Below are 18,629 nucleotides of genomic sequence, written 5' to 3' on the forward strand. Positions count from 1 at the left end.
AGTCGGATAGGATGGTGAGAGATATGCAGGAAGATACAGTGCCCACCAGAAATATCACTACAGACAAGTAACTTTCTTCTTACGGAAACTTCGCCTTGCAAATTACTAATCCTATGGACTGGAGGCTTTGTCTTGTTGGTGTGGATGAGGAGGAGAAAGAAGTCGGGGGTTCCCATTCTCTATATGTCCGTAAGAGGGCAATAAAAAACGCTGCTATGGCTACCGCAAATCAGACTGCATTTGAATGCGCCCAAGTTGTCGACTGCAGATTTTGTGGGATGCAAGCGCTTGACTGGTGACAAGAGGCCAAGAGCTCATGTGATACCCATACTCTACTTCAGCTGCTCCTGCAAAGAATCTGCTTTACACCAAGTAGACAGTGGCCATCAAATGGCATTTCCAGAAATTGTGCCTTGACATCCTCAGAGAAACTGTTGTTCTTCGTTGATGAGTATCTCACAAAGAGACATGTTTTGTTTGTGGATCTGAGGGCAGAACTACCCAAAGTGGACATTTTCCTACCTAGGTGGTCAAGACTCCCTAGAGGTACAAACAGAATTGAGCCAGCTTTAAAGTGGCAAAGCAAGCTTAAAGCACCAAACATTTTGGATCGGAGTAAAGAGGTAAGGTCGTTCAGAAACAACTGATCTTTATTTTTCTGAAGCCTCTCTTCAGACCCTGGGTTTGGACTGTGGTTTGTCCCAGGCCTGGGAAACCTGACCAATCAGTGCTCCATTGAATGTAAGGACACCTTCTGACGGCTGCTTGTCCACCAGAATCTCTGTGTACAACAAGGTTACAGGCACTACAGGACGCACTAGAATGATTGTCTCCATAGCAGATAACTGAATCTGCTCCATAGTGTTAGGTCCTCTGAAGTAGTGTCTAATCCACTAAGGTCCTGTAAGGCCATTAGAAGTCAACAAATATAGTATAGGGTGGAATTAAAAGGTCCACCTCATTCTTCGAGTCCTAAGAGTGCCACACCCATTGAGACGTTTGAACACACTTCTTTCTAGACGATAGGTGAAATCTGAGGCAGCCCTTTTACCTGCGAGATACTCATTTTGCTTTTGCTGTCTTGATGATGCGCTGGGTTGTCCCTTTCAAATCTTCTTCAATGTAAGTGATGCCACATATGGCAAAAGATGGCACAGAGAGAATGGAACTGGCATGAATTCCCCTTTATGGAAGGTATTATGAGTTTGTTCTCCCTCTCATTGAGATCACAAAATATAATGGACGGTGAGTTGAAACTTTTCAAACACTTACCACTTGTCACAGATCTGGGTTTAATCCATCATTATTTTGCTCACCACGTCACTCCTGTTTGGAGCCAGCCTTATGCAAATCAGTCTTGACCCTGCTCCTCATGAGAACAGTCCAGACTGAACAGCCAAGCCAGGTCCTCCCTGGACCAGAAACCAACATCCTGGGACCGGTTTTGGGTATCACCCCTCATCAGCCAGGTTGGTTTGAGTCCAGTGGCGCAGCAAGCAAGGGACCCACGTCTGGGCATACCCTTAGCCAAGTGGGTGCTATTGCTCCAATTTGTCCGGACTGTGCACACAGTATGGGAAATATGCACCCTAGGTGGATGGGTGCCGTCACCATGTGACCACCACAATTGGACTGCCCTTTTTTTTGCTTTATCAATAGCCTTTGGGAATTGGCTATTGTATATAAATTCATGATTATACTACAGATACCATTTGATTGATGTGCAGACAAATAGCATAGCCACCATCTACTTTTTGTTGTTCATCGACTGGGCCCATCTGTAATATTTCTAGGCTGGAGCTTCAATCAAAGTCTGCATATTCTGGGGTGGGAAAGCATTAGGAATCATCAGATCTATCACATGCCCGTGGGTTACTCAAAGGTACTCCCTCACATCAGCTGCAAGGAAGCTCCATGCCGCTTGCGTTCATCCATGAATCTAAACCCCCTCAACACTCAAACGTCTGTGTCCTCTCAGAAGCTACCTTGTAAAACGGTTCATGGGAAGCAATTTTTTGTAAAGAAATACAAATTGACCTAGCATGACTTAAAGTGCAGGCAAACTATAATTAGGAATTGTTATTTTACATCAAAGGAGAAAAGCAGAGGACCTACTTTGACTCACAACCGTGAGCCACTGAAGTAGCCAAGAACAATCCTGCACTTTAGAAAGACAGCTTTAACAGTTTTAACATCCGCTGGAACATTTGGGGCTATACTATGCTAAACAAGAGATTAATATAGCCTTATAGCCCGCCGTGGCGGGCTATACCGGCTGTTAAAGGCCCGCTGCAGCGTTAAAGGCCCGAGCCGAAGGAGAGGGACTTTAACAACAGCAGCGGGACTTTAAAAGCCGGTATTGCCCTGCTACGAAGGGCTATAAGGCTATTAGAACATTCTGCCACTAGAGGGCAGAATGTTTTAACAAAACGAAGCCTTCAGGGAGCGCGAGGGGATTCAAATCCCCTCCGGCTCCCTGAAGTCTTTGTTCACAGCCAGAGCTGTGAACAAAGACAGATTGGAATGTTGGCGCTCCGGGCTGATACCAGCCATTATAAGCCCGGAGCACTCCATTGTTTTCAATGGAGCTGCCAACATTCCAATGTTCTAATAGATGTTAACGGGGTCCTTGAGATCTATTTTTCTCATAATATAACATCCTATGAGGAGCGAATGGGCGTCAAATAAAACTCTTCTTTCTCCAACTGTGCTCATTATTCATTGTGACATACTCAGCCACTCTCCATTTCTCACCTTATATGTTTTCTTCCTGCCCTCCCCCAAGCATTCTGCCTCTTCATGCTCCTTTGCTCCCTGTGGCAAGTTGGTGTAGTTGGCCAGACGGTTGAGGAGCGATGAAACCTTGGGTCTGGTATCCATTTCTTCCTAAAATAATCAGACCAAAAAAACATAAAAAGCAAGACAATATGAGGGCGATAAATTAGAAAATGGAGCAACTATGTAAAAGATGAGAGGAAAGTGACAAAAGAAAGACGTGTGAAAGATGAAGAAAAAAACAATTTTGTGAAAGAGAGTAAGACAGATGGAAAAAGGGTAGTGAACAAGAAAAAGAACGACGAGCAGAACAAGAAGATGGTAAGAAAAAAAGACAACTTATGTGGCAGCCGAGTATATCGGAATGAGAATGTGAAATAGAAAGAGAACACAAAAAAAGAGAAAATGAAAAAAGCATTTAAAAGATGAGGGCATAGAGAAAAGAACAGACATGAGGAGTTGCGCGACAGAGAAGAGAAAGGAGATGGAACAAAAGAGGTTAAGAAAACAGCTATTATGTGAAGTAGAATGAGAAGCTAGAGAGAGAAAAGGACTATGCCCTGTATTTCGATGGTAAACGTACCTAGGTAGCCGAGGTCATTACCATTTTTCATGCAAAATATGCCCGATATAAACACGAGCACCATAGAGACGTCTATGCTGAATTCACAGTGCAGGACAAAAGTCAAACACTTCGTATCAAACGTACAGTTTATGTCTTTCACCAGAGGTGCAACTAGAGCCAAATTTCGGGGGGGCTACTAAAAAGTTGGGGGGGGGCTGATGCTTCCAGCAATAGGCAGAGTGGAGATGCAGGGGCTCTAAGAAGGGGTTAAAAAAACAACAAAGCCTCATTAACAAGCAAATGGCCTTTTAAAGACATGTGAAGTACTCGGGTGCGGCTGTGTGTGGGTGCCCGGGAAGCTGTCTCAGCCGGGCTGACACACACGAGGGGGAGGGGGCGCTGAAGCCCTTTGAGCCTAATAGGCGTTGCGCGCCTGCCTTTCACCATACTTGTGAATGGGCGTAACTGAAGGCAATGTCGCACATGCACTACCAACTCAACTGCTTCAGCACTGGTAGGCGCGTTCCTCTTTTTTTAGGTCTCGGCCTGGCGAAAGCAGCGCATGCGCTGCACTGCCATGAGAGGCCTTTTGCAATCCATACGGTTCCAGCGTGCACGAGGGTATTGCCCCCTTTACTGGCGGCGTGATACTCTGTGGACTTTTTTTTTTTTCCGCTGCCAGTAAAGGCACCCGCCGCGTGCACATCTTCTGTCCGTCCCATCACTGGCCGCGCTTGTTATTTGTATGTATTTACTTTTTATTTGTTGAATTCAGGAATAATTCTCAAACCAGGAGTCGGACTGTACTGTTGTTTTCGTTAGTTGTTCTTCAAACAAAATGTATGTGCATGATGACGGTGAAGTGGTGCATATGACCAGTTAAACAGACACTGAGCATGTAAATTACTGAGTTTTAAGTTTCGTGTGGATGTTAAGATGGCAAAAATAACAGTGCTTATGGTGACACTACTAATTGGACTCATTTGGTTATGAAGAAAGGAACCAAAAAAGTGCAGCACGTATATCGACACTTCATTGTCCAAACACGAGCAATCGGCAGGTGGCATAGAAATAATCACATACACTAGAGGTATTTGTAAGCAAACCTGGCGCTCTTCATTCCCTCTCAGTGTTTACATGAGCACCAATTAAAAGATCACGTGCTTCTTTCCTGTTTTTATGGCACCAGGAGTTTACGTAATTTCCTGGAATGACAGGATGTTGAGCCAAAGACAAGACTCAAACCTGGTTCTTCAGTTCCAGAGTCGGCAGTTCTGGCCGATAGGCCACATAGATAACCCTGACGACACATTGCAGATACTCATAGCACACGCACAGTGTAGGCATCCTCTATAGGCAAGCTTTCTAGAAGTTTGGGCAAATTCAGTTTGGGAGACAATGAAATGTTTTCCTTGGTAGACAATCTTGAGCCTCACAGGACGTCCAATGCTACCAGATCCGGCGTTTTCAGTCCTCTTTATAATCCATTGCCACACAGGAAGCGGAAGAAAAATGGGAAGAGCACACAAGGGGATGACGAGCCCTCACAAGTATTCTACATATAAGGTCGTGGCCATCCCCAAAACTAAAAGAAAGGAATAAAATATACACAAAGCGTATTTAAGTGCAAGGACGGGTGCAGTAGCAACATCGATGCTGCCAGGCCCTGCAGAAAAAGCGAATAAATAAACATGCATAAAAATGGAAAGGTTGGGGTAACACAACTGAATAGTGGTTGGGAGGTTAGGAGGAGAAACCTATACCACAGCGGAGGAGAGAGAACAGAGAGCAACAAGGAACGTATGGGGAGTGGTGGGTAACAAAAACAAGCATTGGCATAGGCAATAGGTCTCACCTTTGCAACCTTATAAGTGTTTAGCCACGCAACAGTTGATGTTGTTGCACCAAGGATATTGTGCTGCATAACTAAATACTTATAAGGTCCCAAAGGCGAGACCTATTGGCTATGCCAATGCTTGATTGTTTAGCCAACAGCAAATATAATCTCTGTAAATACTTACGATGTTAAAAAATAAACTACAAACACCAGATGCAGTATGTTCGAGAAACGCCAGAACTAGCTTAAGACGTTATCATGGAATGCCACAATAGTTACATTATGCTAAAATCAACCTCGTATTCCGGACTGTCCTTTTAGAATGTGCTTTCTTTCTTGTGCCTGTACAAAGCAACCAGTGAGGACCGAGACCTCCGTGCACAGCTTAGGGCAGAGAGGGCAGGAGGTCTCAGCCATTGGCTTCTGGGTCATTCACATGTTAATCAGCACATATAACGCTAACAGGATTAGGACCTTCTGTCCCTTGACTGCAGGGAGAGGGCCCAGTACTCACGCACTCGGGTGCTGGTTTACATAGCATAGCAGGAAACACGTGCATGTAATGGTGGGAACGTGTGACAGCATGGGGGGAGGAGGGTGTTCAGAGGGAGCGTCATGGATGTGCTTTGTCGTAATTAGTTGGACAGTCCATGTAGGTGGTCACCTGTTGCGTTTCAGAGTGGGGATTATGTCTTTTATCGGTGGGTTATGTACCTGTGTAGTGTTTATGCTTGGAGTGTAATGTAAGTGGTGTGGCATGTCTTTCGTATCTGTGTACTCTCTGCTACTCTCTCTCTACTACTCTCTACTACTCATTCTACTACTCACTCTCTACTACTCTCTACTTACTCTCTACTACCCATTCTCTACTACTACTCTACTACTCTCTACTCTACTCTCTACTACCCTCACTCTACTACTCACTCTTCTACTACTCACTTACTACTACTCACTCAAATACTCTCCACTACTCACTTTCTACTACTCACACTCAACTACTCTCCACTCCTCACTCTCTACTACTCACTCTCTACTACTCACTCTCTACTACTCACTCTCTGAGTAGTAGAGTGAGTAGTAGAGAGTGACTAGTAGAGAGTGAGTAGTAGAGAGTGAGTAGTACTCTCTACTACTCACTCTACTACTCACTCTCTACTAGTCTCTACTACTATTCTCTTCTCCTCACTCTCTACTATTCTCTTCTCCTCACTCTCTACTACTCACTCTCTACTACTCTCTACTAGCCTACTACTACTCTACACTACTCACGCTCTACTACTCACTCTCTACTACTCTCTACTACTCACTTCCTACAACTCTCTACTACTCACTCTACTAACTCTCTACTACTCACTCTCTACTACTCACTCTACTACTCACTCCACTCTCTATTACTCTACTACTCACTCTACTACTCTCTACTACTCTACTCTCTACTACTCACTCTTTACTACTCTACTACTCACTCTCCACTACTCCCTACTACTCACTCTCCACTACTCTCTACTACTAACTCATTACTACTCACTTTTCTACTCACTCTCTTCTACTACTCACTCTCTACTACTCACTCTACTACTCTACTACTCACTCTCTACAACTCTCTACTACTATTCTCTTCTCACTCTCTACTACTCTCCACTAGTCTACTACTACTCTACACTACTCACTCTCTACTACTCTCCACTACTCTCCACTACTCACTTTCTACTACTCTCTACTACTCTACTCTCTACTACTCACTCTTTACTACTCTACTACTCACGCTCCACTACTCTCTACTACTAACTCATTACTACTCACTCTTCTACTCACTCTCTACTACTACTCACTCTACTCCACTACTCACTCTCTACTACTCACTCTCTACTACTGACTACTACTCTACTACTTTCTCCTACTCACTCTCCACTACTCTCTACTACTCTACTACTCACTCTATTCTCTACTACTCTCTCTCTACTCACTCTCTACTACTCCCTCTCAATTACTCTACTACACTCTACTACACTCTACTACTCACTCTGTAATACTCTCCCTACTACTCACCCTCTATTACACTCTACTACTCACTCTACTACTCTCTACTACACTCTCTACTACTCACTCTACTACTCACTCTCTACTACCCACTGACTACTACTCTATTACTCTCTACTACTCACCCTCTATTACTCTCTACTACGCTCACCAAAGCTCCACTATGCTCTACTACTCACTCTACTCTCTACTACTCATTCTCTACTACACACTACTACTCACTCTCTACTACACACTACTCACTCTACTACTGTTGGAGGGAGGCCCACCGGGTAGTCGGGGAGACTATTCCGGGCACCTTCCTACCGCAAAGTCTATAGCCGAGCGCTGCTGAGAAGCCCCCTCGGGGAGGTCTTTCTCCTATGATCGTACTAGGCCCAGTAACACCACCACACAGGACTCAATAGTAGTTGCGAGATTAGATTCTTTATCGGCAGCAATACGTGTAATAGTTACAGAGGGATCGAGGGATCCTATCAGAGTCTCAATGTTCGTTCAAGAGGGTAGGGTAGCGGGACAGTCTTAGTGCCAGCCAGGCACGGGAGGGCTCTGCGCCAGACCTTGGATGCTGGTCTCAGAGCGGCTCGGACGTGGAGAGCCGCGACGTCGTCTGCAGGGCTCGGATGGTAGTTCCGCTTCGGTCAAGCCGCGACACGGTCAGCAGGGCTCTGGTGGTAGGTCCGCTTCGGTCGAGCCGCGACACGGTCAGCAGGGCTCTGGTGGTAGGTCCGCTTCGGTCGAGCCGCGACGAGGTCAGCTGGGCTCTGGTGGTAAAGTTCAACAAGGTCGGGCCGCGACAGCGTCAGCAGGGCCCCAAAGGTTCGTGAAGGTCTTTAAGCACGGTGGAGCCGCGACGTCGTCAGCAGGGCTCAAGTGGTGGTTCAGGGTGAGTCTTCTTCCGTAGGGTCAGCCGCGATCCGATCAGCAGGGCTCTTGACTCCAGGATACAACTACTGCCCTGTTGTCGGGTCGCCCCAGATATAGGACGGGAGCCCTTTGATGTCCGGACCCGTGCGCCCGGAGGGGGCGGAGAGGCCGGGTAGGGAGCGGCCAGACGCCCAGCAGGAGAGGCGCCAGGCCCCAGAGAGCTGTGGGGTGATCACACCTAGGTGTGGAAAGGCAGTAGGGGGTCCCATCGATACTGCCCTCCGCCGGGAGTGGGAAGGGCTCACGTGGTATCCCCCGGGCCAGGGGTTGGCGTCTCAATGTCGGGCCTCGCTGGGACCGAGGCCGGGTAGAGCAGGGTCATACAGGGGGTCACGTGGAGTGACGTGCAATCCAAGATGGAGGAGTCCCGATGGGCATGGGACCTCGTGCGGCTTAGTGCGGGGAAACAGGACCACGCCACGAGGCCGGCTCCCACACGCGTCCCCCCCAGCTGAAGGCAGGGAGAGTCACCCATCTTCTTGGGGGTTCTCCTCGCCGAGGCGGAAGAATCGGGACAGGCCGTCAGCATTGGCGTGGTCGTTGCCGGGCCGGTGTTCAACAGTGAAGTCCATCCCTTGCAGCGAGATGGACCAGCGTAACAACTTGGGGTTCTCGCCCCGCATTTGCATGAGCCACCGCAAGGGCCGTTGGTCAGTCTGGACCCTGAAGTGGGTACCGAAAAGGTAGGGCCGGAGCTTCTTGAGAGCCCATACCACAGCGAAGGCCTCCCTCTCGATGGTGCACCACCTCTGTTCTCGCGGCAGCAGACGTTCGCCTCCCAACCCTCCTTGACCAGGCTGAGGGGCCCTCGGACGGGGTGCCCATACAACAGTTCGAAGGGGCTGAAGCCCAGGGACTTCTGTGGTACCTCCCGGTAGGCGAACAGGAGGCAGGGCAACAGGACATCCCATCTCCTCCTGAGGGGCTCTTCCAGGCCCTTGATCATCCCCTTCAGGGTTCGGTTGAACCGCTCGACCAGTCCGTTCCCCTGGGGGTGGTAAGGGGTGGTGAATTTATAGGTGACTCCACATTGTTGCCAGAGGGATCGCATGTACTTCGAGATAAAGTTCGTCCCCCTGTCGCTCACCACTTCCCGGGGGAACCCCACTCTGGAGAAGATGCCCATCAGGGCCCGGCCCACCACGGGAGCGGTCACAGTTCGGAAGGGGACAGCTTCTGGGTACCGGGTGGCGTGGTCGACCAGTACCAGGATGAAGCGGTGGCCCAGGGCGGTTCGGGGGTCGAGGGACCCCACGATGTCTATCCCCACTCGTTCGAACGGGGTGTGGACGGCTGGAAATGGCTGCAGGGGGGGTTTCACTCGTCCCCCAGTCTTCCCGCTAGCTTGGCAGGTCGGGCAGGACCGGCAGTGTTGGTCCACGTCTCGTCTCATTCGGGGCCAATAGAAATGGGTCACGAGGCGGCTGTAAGTCTTGTCCCGCCCGAGATGTCCGGCGAGGGGCACGTCATGTGCCAGGTTCAAGAGAAATTCTCTAAATCGGAGGGGGACCACCAGCACCCGGCTGGCCCCTAGTTCGGCGATTTTCTGCTCGCTATACAATAAGTCATTGTCCCAATAGACCCAGTGGGTTCCCGAGGGGTCCCCCGCAGCATGGGCGGCCGCCTGCTGTCGGGCCCCCTCGAGGGACGGGCAGCCCTTCTGTTCTTGCTGGAATTGTTCACGGGTGGGGCCCCCTTCATGGCGCCACTGGGCCAGCTCGGGGATCTCGCTGAGGGAAGCGGCCTCGTTGGAAGAAAGTTCGGATGGCCCGGCCTCCTCGTCAGGTTCCTCCGGGCCGGAGGAGGTGGATGGTTCGGGGCCCGCCGGTTCGTCGGGGCCCGGGGCCGCAGCTGGCTGGACGGTCATGGACCGAGTGGTGGCGCAGGCCCACTCGGGTAGTCCTAGCATCCCCAGATGCTCTCGGCGCTCCACCTGGGCCCAGGGGGAGCTCTCTAGGTCGTTCCCCAGGAGGCAGTCCACCGGGGCGTCGTCGCAGACAGTCACTTTCAGGGTGCCGGACACTCCTCCCCACTCGAAGGGGATTCGGGCCATCCGGCACATGCTCTCGGTGTTGTCGGCGGTCCGGACAGGGCAGAGGACATGTGGTAGGATCTGTTCGGGGGTCACCAGATGGCAGCGAACAGCGGTCACACTGGCCCCCGTGTCCCGGAGGGCCTCGGCCCGTCGCCCATTGATGGTGACCCACTGTTGGTACTTCTGGGTGTTGCTTGGGATGGTGGCGCGGGGCACCATCTCTCGGGAGCCTAGGCACACAAGCGACATGGCGGCTGGTTCCCACTCGGGGGACCCGTCGTCGTGGTTCTCCTCCTTGTCCTCTCCCTCCCCCAGGGCTGCGGCGGCAATTTGTCGGGGAGGTGGCCCCGTGGTCCCGTTCCGTCGGTTCACGGGGCAAGCCAGGTCACTTGCATAATGGCCAGCCTGCTGACATCCGAAGCAGGTTACTGTCGGTCGTGTTCCAGACCGGGCGATAGGGGTCCCTCTTCGGCCCTGGGTCGGGGAAGGGTGGTTGGTTGCTTGACCTCGTGGCGGGCTTCTGGGCGGCCCGGCTGGGAATTCTCGACTGCGGTGGGACCCCCCTCCTCCGCCGCGCTGGCGGGGAGGGCCCGTGGTGCTCCGTTGGTAGTCCCCCACGGGGTTCCGGGGGACCCGGGTGTTGACCCATCGGTCCGCTTCGGCGGCGAGCTTCCGGGGCTCGGTCAGTTTACTGTCCAGGAGGTGTTGCCTTAGTTCCACAAAGCAGTTGTTGGCCAGGTGCTCCCAGACAATGAGGTCGAACAGTTCGTTATATGAGGTGACCTTGCTCCCTTTGATCCATCCTTCCAACGCTCGGCTGAAGAAGTCCACGTATTCGACCCATGTGGTGCCGGGGATCTTCTGGCAGTCCCGGAAGCGTTGCCGGTTCATCTCGGCCGACAGTCCGTAGCGTGTGAGCAGGGCTTCCTTCATGTGGTCGTACGAGGTCATCACGGCGTCGGGGAGTTGCAGCAGGGTATCCCGTCCCCCGCTGAGGAACCTCCCGCATAGGCCGGCGCCCCAATCCTTCCGGGGTACCCGATGGGAGGTCATGGCGACTTCGTACGCTCGGAACCATTGCTGGATGTCGTCATTTTTATAGTATTCCTTGACGACATCCTTGGGGATGTGAACCTTTGGCTCAGTCGGGGGCAGAGCGTCCCGGGCTCCGGGGTTGCTGGTCTCCCCAGTTTTAGCTTTTAGTTCAAGTTCTTTAAGGCTCCTCTCATGCTCGAGGGTTAGGCGTCTCTCCTCTAGCTCCCGATGCCTTTTCTTCTCCTCGATTTCTTCTTGTAGTCGTAGTTGCTCCAGGGCTATCTTTTTCTCTGCCAGTAGGAGCTCTCCGTCCAGCCGGAGTCGGGCAAGGTCCATTTCGTGCGTCCGGGCCCCTTCCTCGTTCTCGGATCTCTTCGGGGGAAAGGCTGGTGTCTGGGGTGGTTCGCTCCCAGTTTGTCGGGGTCGTGGTTGGCAGGTTTCCGTCCCAGGCCGAGGTCCCTTCGGCTCGGGGTGGAGGGGTTTCGGGTTCTGCCCAGGCTTTCAGGGCTTTCTGCATTTCTTCCTTGGTGCCCAATCCTGTAGTTGGGATCCCTTTGTCTTTGCAGAATTGTTTGAGTTCCTTGTGGGTGTATTCCTCCAGTTTCTCCAACTGGAAGGTTGCGGCCACGGTTGCTTCTTGGCCATCCATGGTTCCCTTTTTCTCTCCTTGTCTGGCCAGGTAGTGGTTGCGTTACTTGCTTGTACGATTGCGTTTGCTCGGATCCCGTCGCTGGCCACCAAATGTTGGAGGGAGGCCCACCGGGTAGTCGGGGAGACTATTCCGGGCACCTTCCTACCGCAAAGTCTATAGCCGAGCGCTGCTGAGAAGCCCCCTCGGGGAGGTCTTTCTCCTATGATCGTACTAGGCCCAGTAACACCACCACACAGGACAAAATAGTAGTTGCGAGATTAGATTCTTTATCGGCAGCAATACGTGTAATAGTTACAGAGGGATCGAGGGATCCTATCAGAGTCTCAATGTTCGTTCAAGAGGGTAGGGTAGCGGGACAGTCTTAGTGCCAGCCAGGCACGGGAGGGCTCTGCGCCAGACCTTGGATGCTGGTCTCAGAGCGGCTCGGACGTGGAGAGCCGCGACGTCGTCTGCAGGGCTCGGATGGTAGTTCCGCTTCGGTCGAGCCGCGACACGGTCTGCAGGGCTCTGGTGGTAGGTCCGCTTCGGTCGAGCCGCGACACGGTCAGCAGGGCTCTGGTGGTAGGTCCGCTTCGGTCGAGCCGCGACGAGGTCAGCTGGGCTCTGGTGGTAAAGTTCAACAAGGTCGGGCCGCGACAGCGTCAGCAGGGTCCCAAAGGTTCGTGAAGGTCTTTAAGCACGGTGGAGCCGCGACGTCGTCAGCAGGGCTCAAGTGGTGGTTCAGGGTGAGTCTTCTTCCGTAGGGTCAGCCGCGATCCGATCAGCAGGGCTCTTGACTCCAGGATACAACTACTGCCCTGTTGTCGGGTCGCCCCAGATGTAGGACGGGAGCCCTTTGATGTCCGGACCCGTGCGCCCGGAGGGGGCGGAGAGGCCGGGTAGGGAGCGGCCAGACGCCCAGCAGGAGAGGCGCCAGGCCCCAGAGAGCTGTGGGGTGATCACACCTAGGTGTGGAGAGGCGGTAGGGGGTCCCATCGATACTGCCCTCCGCCGGGAGTGGGAAGGGCTCACGTGGTATCCCCCGGGCCAGGGGTTGGCGTCTCGATGTCGGGCCTCGCTGGGACCGAGGCCGGGTAGAGCAGGGTCATACAGGGGGTCACGTGGAGTGACGTGCAATCCAAGATGGAGGAGTCCCGATGGGCATGGGACCTCGTGCGGCTTAGTGCGGGGAAACAGGACCACGCCACGAGGCCGGCTCCCACAACTACTCACTCTCTACTACCCACTCTCTACTACTCTCTACTACTCACTCTCTATTACTCTCTACTACTCACTCTTCTACTACTACTCTACGCTCTACTAATGTCTACACTCTACTCACTCTACTACTCTACACTCTACTCACTCTACTACAACTCTACTACCTACTCTACTACTCTACTACTCTCCCGCTACTACTCACTCTACTACACTACTCTCTACTACTCACTCTCTATTACTCACTCTCTACTACACTCTACTACGCTCTACTACTCACTCTCTACTAACTCTCTACTACTCACTCTCTACTCTCTATTACTCACTCTCTACTACTCACTCTACTACTCACTCTTTACTCTCTACTACTCACTCTCTACTACTCACTATCTACTACTCTACTACTCACTCTCTACTACTCTCTACTAGTCTACACTACTCACTCTCTACTACTATACTACTCACACTAATACTCTCTACTACTCAATTACTCTCTACTACTCACACTGCTCTACTACTCACTCTACTACTCTCTACTACTCACTCTACTAATCACTCTCTACTACTACTCACTCTCTACTACTCTACTCACTCTCTACTATTCTCTACTGTTGGAGGGAGGACCACCGGGGAGTCGGAGGGACTACTCCGGCACCTTCCTACCGCCAAGTTATAGCCGAGCGCCGCTGAGAAGCCTCCTAGGAGAGGTCCTTCTTCTATAATCGTACTAGGCTCAGTAACACCACCACACAGGACTCTGTATCAGTTACTTATCTTGGTTCTTTTATATAAACAAGGAGCACGGTCAATCTGTACAGTGGGATCGAGAGATCCAGTAAGAGTCTCAATGTCTCGAAAGGAATAGGGTAGCGGGACAGTCTCAGTACCAACCAGGTACGGGGGGCTCTGTGCCAGACCTTGGATGCTGTCTCAGAGCGGCTCGGACGTGGAGAGCCGCGACGGTGTCAGCAGGGCTCGGGTGGTAGTTCCGCTTGGGTCGAGCCGCGACACAGTCAGCAGGGCTCCGGTGGTGGGTCCGCTTCGGTAGAGCCGCGACGAGGTCAGCTGGGCTCTGATGGCAAGTTCAACAAGGTCGGGCCGTGACGGCGTCAGCAGGGCCCCAAAGGTTCGTGAAGGTCTTGTAAGCACGGTGGAGCCGCGACGTCGTCAGCAGGGCTCAGCAGGTAGTTTCAGGCAGAGTCTCTCTCCGTAGGGTCAGCCGCGATCCGATCAGCAGGGCTCTTGACTCCAGGATACAACTACTGTCCTGTTGTCGGGTCGCCCCAGATATAGCACTGGAGCCCTTTGATGTCCGGACCCTTGCGCCCGGAGGGGGCGGAGAGGCCGGGTAGGGAGCGGCCAGACGCCCAGCAGGAGAGGCGCCAGGCCCCAGAGAGCTGTGGGGCGATCGCACCTAGGTGTGGAAGGACGGTTGGGGGTCCCATCGATACTGCCCTCCGCCGGGAGTGGGAAGGGTTCACGTGGTATCCCCCGGGCCAGGGGTTGGCGCCTCGATGTCGGGCCTCGTTGGGACAGAGGCCGGGTGAAGCGGGGTCACACAGGTGGTCACGTGGAGTGACGTATAGTCCAAAATGGAGGAGCCCCGAGATGGGACCTCGTGCGGCTTAGCGCGGGGAAACAGGACCACGCCACGAGGCCGGCTCCCACATCTACTACTACTACTCACTCTCTACTTTCTCCTACTCACTCTCTACTACTCTTTACTACTCTCTACTCATCACTCTCTATTACTCTTCTACTCTCTACTACACTCTACTACACTACTACTCACTCTACTACTCAGTCGATACTACTCACTCTCTAATACTCTCCCTACTACTCACCCTCTATTACACTCTACTACTCACTCTCTACTACTCTTTACTACTCTCTACTACTCACTACTCACTCTCTAATACTCTCCCTACTACTCACCCTCTATTACACTCTACTACTCACTCTACTATTCACTCTATGACTCTCTACTACACTCTCTACTACTCACTCTACTACTCACTCTCTACTACTCTACTACTCACTCTAATACTCTTGTTACTACTCACCCTCTATTACTCTCTACTATGCTCACCAAAGCTCCACTACGCTCTACTACGCTCTACAACTCACTCTCTACTACTCACTCTTCTACTACTATTCTACTACACTCTCTACTATTCTCTACACTCTACTACTCTCTACACTATACTCACTCTACTACTCTCTACACTCTACTCACTCTACTACAACTCTACTACTACCTACTCTACTACTACTCACTCTCTACTACTCTCCTGCTACTACTCACACTACTACTCTCTCTCTCTACTACACTCTACTACTCAATACTCTACTCTCTACTACACTCTACTAACTCTCTACTACTCACTCTCTACCCTCTTCTACTCACACTCTACTCTCTTCTACTCACACTCTACTCTCTTCTACTCACTCTACTACTCTCTACTACTACTCACTCTCTACTACTCTTTACTACTCTCTTCTACTCACTACTACTCACTCTACTACTCTACTACTGACTACTACTCACTCTACTCTCCTACTCACTCTATTACTCTACTACTCTTTACTACTCGCTATTACTCTCTACTACTCTCTACTACCCTCTACTACTCTCTTCTACTCTCTTCTACTCACTGTCTACTACTCTACTACACTCTAATACTCACTCTCTACGAAACTACTCACTCTCTAATACTCTCTCTACTACTCACTCTATTACACTCTACTACTCACTCTACTCTCTACTACTCACTGTCTACTACTAACTCTCTATTACTCTCTACTACTCTCTCTATCTACTCACTCTCTACTACTCACTCTCTATTACTCTACTCACTCACTCTACTACTCTCTACTACACTCTACTACTCACTCTCTACTACTCACACTACTCTACTAACTCTACTACTCTCTTCTACTCACTACTACTCACTCTACTACTCTACTACTGACTACTACTCACTCTACTCTCCTACTCACTCTCTATTACTCTACTACTCTTTACTACTCGCTATTAATCTCTACTACTCTCTTCTACTCTTCTAATCTCTTCTACTCACTCTCTACTACTCACTCTACTACTACACTCTACTACACTCTAATACTCACTCTCTACGAAACTACTCACTCTCTAATACTCTCTCTACTACTCACTCTATTACACTCTACTACTCTTTACTACTCTCTCTCTATTACTCTCTACTTCTCTCTCTCTATTACTCTCTACTTCTCACTCTCTACTACTCACTCTCTACTACTCACTCTCTACTACTCACTCTCTACTACTCACTCTCTACTACTCACTCTCTACTACTCACTCTCTACTACTCACTCTCTACTACTCACTCTCCTATTCACTACTACTCACTCTCTACTACTCACTCTCTACTACTCACTCTCTACACTTCCTGTTCCCCGTCAGCCGTTATTATCGAGACCGTCGGGAGCCCGTCACAGCCGTATTTGGACTGTGAAGACTGTACTTTTTCGCACAAACCAAGAATATACTTGAAGGAATTTGGAAGGATGTAACATGGTCATCCTTCTTTTAAACTCTATGGCGACCGTATAAGAATTTTATTCCCATATACAGTTTCGATACAAATAAGAATTCGGGGATTCCAACCACGGTCACCCTTGGACTGTCACTGCTCCTTCTATTGCAGATTAAGATTTAAGGTCTAGTGCACCTCATTATATGCCCTGAAGAAGTCCGCTTCAAGGACGAAACGCGTCGGCTGTATTGTCAAGAACAGACTGTATTTATATTCCGTTGTTTTAAAAAAAGAGAACAATTATGAATGTTGTGAATAAAAAATGACTTTTTCCAAATAACATTGACGTTGGGAATGAATTATATTATTATCTTCCCCATTTTCTCAAAGTGTGGTGCACCTGTGCTTTTGGTCTAAAATTGTAAGGTCCGCTTGGACTGGCATTGTATCAGTGGGTGCGATCCAGTGTGCACACTCAACCATAGGGACCTGTATACAGAAGGGATAGCAGCTTAGGTGCTGGCATATAGAGGGCTCCACTGATTTGGTATGTTTCATACCTTACTTTTGAATTTACTCACTCTCTACTACTCACTCTCTACTACTCACTCTACTACTCTCTACTACTCACTCTCCTATTCACTACTACTCACTCTCTACTACTCTATACTACTCTTTACTACTCTCTCTCTATTACTCTCTACTTCTCTCTCTACTTCTCTCTCTACTACTCTCTCTCTATTACTCTACTCACTCTACTTCTCACTCTCTACTACTCACTCTACTACTCACTCTACTACTCACTCTCTACTTTTCTCTCTACTACTCTCTACTCACTACTTCTCACTCTACTACTCTCTCTACTACTCTCTACTACTCACTCTATTACTCTACTCACTCTACTTCTCACTCTCTACTACTCACTCTACTACTCTCTCTACTACTCACTCTCTACTACTCACTCTCTACTACTCACTCTCCTATTCACTACTACTCACTCTACTACTCTACTACTCACTATCCTATTCACTACTACTCACTCTCTACTCTCTACTACTCTTTACTACTCTCTCTATTACTCTCTACTTCTCTCTCTTTACTACACACTCTACTACACACACTCTACTACTCACTCTCCTATTCACTACTACTCACTCTATTACTCTCTACTACTCTTTACTACTCTCTCTCTATTACTCTCTACTCTCTCTACTACTCACTCTACTCACTCTACTACTCACTCTATACTACTCACTCTATACTACTCACTCTATACTACTCACTCTATACTACTCACTCTACTATTCACTACTACTCACTCTACTACTCACTCTCTATTACTCTCTACTACGCTTTACTACTCTCTCTCTATTACTCTCTACTTCTCTCTACTACTCACTCTCTATTACTCTACTACACTCTCTACTCTACTACACTCTACTACTCACTCTACTCTCTACTACTCACTCTCTACTACTCTACTCTCTACTACTCACTCTCTACTACTCACTCTCTCCTACTCACTCTCTACTATCTACTGACTCTACTCTCCCTACTACTCTCTACTACTCACTCTCTAGTACTCACACTCTACTCTCTTCTACTCACACTCTACTCTCTTCTACTCACACTCTACTCTCTTCTACTCACACTCTACTACTCTATACTACTACTCACTCTCTACTACTCTTTACTACTCTCTACTACTCCTTTTACTACACTCTCTACTACTCACTCTACGACTGACTCTACACTACTATACTACTCACTCATACTCTACTACTCACTCTCTATTACTCTCTACTACTCACTCTACTACTCTCTACTACTCTACTCTACTACTCACTCTCTACTACTCACACTACTCTACTCTCTACTAACTCTCCTACTCTCTTCTACTCACTACTACTCACTCTACTACTCTACTACTGACTACTACTCACTCTACTCTCCTACTCACTCTCTATTACTCTACTACTCTTTACTACTCGCTATTACTCTCTACTACACTCTACTACACTCTACTACTCTCTTCTACTCTCTTCTACTCA

At 49.7% G+C, this 18,629-nt stretch overlaps 1 pseudogene across 1 annotated transcript in view; it reads right to left on the reverse strand.

Annotated features, from left to right (window-relative positions):
• Positions 1 to 18,629, reverse strand: part of LOC146830586 (solute carrier family 12 member 6-like) — a 1,160,668-nt pseudogene that overhangs the window by 887,202 nt on the left and 254,837 nt on the right. Inside the window, exon 3 of the transcript XR_014961448.1 lies at positions 2,755 to 2,886. The product of XR_014961448.1 is annotated as a solute carrier family 12 member 6-like (transcript). The remainder of the gene's footprint in view (positions 1 to 2,754; positions 2,887 to 18,629) is intronic.

The sequence above is a fragment of the Triturus cristatus genome, chromosome 5_1 (genome assembly GCF_964204655.1).
Source record: "Triturus cristatus chromosome 5_1, aTriCri1.1, whole genome shotgun sequence".
NCBI lineage: Eukaryota > Metazoa > Chordata > Amphibia > Caudata > Salamandridae > Triturus > Triturus cristatus.